Below are 1,809 nucleotides of genomic sequence, written 5' to 3'. Positions count from 1 at the left end.
CTCTCTCTCTCTCTCTCTCTCTCTCTCTCTCTCTCTCTCTCTCTCTCTCTCTCTCTCTCTCTCTCTCTCTCTCTCTCTCTCTCTCTCTCTCCGATTCTAAGCTATGGTTTTGATTCGAAAACTCGGAATCAGAATCAATGGCTTGCCTCTTCTCCACTCTCTTCTTCCATATGCCTTCGACGGAGTTGCCGTCGGCGACAACCACCGCAAATCAGAGCTTTTGCAACTCATCAACGATGTCGTTGATGCTTCACCGATCTGGTGCGGCGGATCACATTTTCTCAAGGAGATCAACCACTTCAAAGGCCATGAATTATCGCCCTTGAATGCTTCGAGTTATCCATGCTCGATCGAGCATTGGGTGACATAGGCGTGCTTGTAGATCTTAGTTACGACGATGTTCTGGAGGTTGTGGATGTCGATGATTGCAGGGATAGATCTACAAGTGGATGTTCATTTCCAGTTTGGTTTTATAATTGTTGATGGAAATTATAATTGAATTCATTTGGGTGCTATGGTTGTATGGTTAATTAATGTGTGGAGGAATGAAGTTATTGCTACTGGAGGTGCTTTGGTGGTGTTAATCCATTGTTGAAGTAGACTAAGAAAGGTAAGGGAGGAAAGTAGATTTGGATCTCAGTCGGCAGTAGCAGCTCTGTGGTTAACAGTAGCAGACAGTAGCAGTACGTTTTAATAAGCAGTAGCATCAGCAGTAACAGTAGTAGCTTCCTAATAATCGGCAACAGTAGTACAGACTTCCAGTAGACAGTAGCAGAGCCTTTGGGTCGGGAGCAGTAGCAGAGCCTTTCAGTCCGGAGCAGGAGAATGCAGCAGCAGAAGTGGAGGATAATGCAGTAGTAGAAATGGAGGATAAGACAGTAGCAGAGTTAACCTTCATTGTCTAGTCTTCATTGATGTGTGTTGTTGTGTGCTGCTACTACGTGCGCTGTTGTTGTGTGCTGCCACTGCATGTTGTTGTTGATGTGTGTTGCTACTGTGTGTGCTGTTGATATGTGCTGCTACTGTGTGAGCCACTGAAAACATGCTACTGCACTTACTGAAATTGCTACTGCACTAGCTGAACCACTAAAACCTTGCTACTACATCTGTTGGAAGTGTAGCTTAAAAGCAAAACATGCTACTACATTAGCTGAGCCACTGAAAACCTACTACTACTTCTAGTAGGATGTTAACCTCTGCTACTACTTTCTACTGGAATGTTAACCCCTGCTACTACTTCTACTGGAATGTTAACCCCTGCTACTACTTCTACTGAAATTAACTGCTATTACTACTGGGGTGTTAAACTGGGGTGTTAACCAGTACCCCTGCTACTACTTTTACTAGGATGTTAACTCTTGCTACTACTTCTACTGGAATTAACTGTTACTACACTAAGTTATTAAAAACCTGCTACTATATTCCATTTACTGAAAAATCTCAAAATGAGAGATTTTTTTCTTCTAAAAACATATTTAATTAGTGTAGGGTTAGTTTGGTAAATTAAATCATGACACATGACATGTAGAGAAAAGATTGTCCTTAATTGTTAAAAACTGTCATTATTTGTTTAACAACAACACAAGTGGATTTATTTGTGTTTCAAATCATTTTGGAGGATATATATGTGATTTGCTATAACTATTTAGGTTTTATTCAAAAAAAAAAAAAACTAATTAAGGACAATAATTATACAAAAGAAAATATTATATTTTTTCTCTCTAAACTTTCCAATTAAATAATAATTAATTACATTCTTTATTATTTTCTTTATATATTTTCATTTTCCAATTTTATTTTTATTAAAGC

The 1,809-nt window shown here is 38.6% G+C and overlaps 1 protein-coding gene across 1 annotated transcript in view; it reads right to left on the bottom strand.

The window, feature by feature from the left end:
- The window catches only part of LOC101298911 (GDSL esterase/lipase At5g03610-like), a 6,724-nt gene that overhangs the window by 1,825 nt on the left and 3,090 nt on the right, over positions 1 to 1,809 (bottom strand). The window lies entirely within an intron of this gene.

Source organism: Fragaria vesca, linkage group LG6 (assembly GCF_000184155.1).
Source record: "Fragaria vesca subsp. vesca linkage group LG6, FraVesHawaii_1.0, whole genome shotgun sequence".
Classification (NCBI taxonomy): domain Eukaryota; kingdom Viridiplantae; phylum Streptophyta; class Magnoliopsida; order Rosales; family Rosaceae; genus Fragaria; species Fragaria vesca.
Note: the sequence above shows the minus strand (reverse complement) of the source record. Positions and strands in the feature narration are given on the sequence as shown.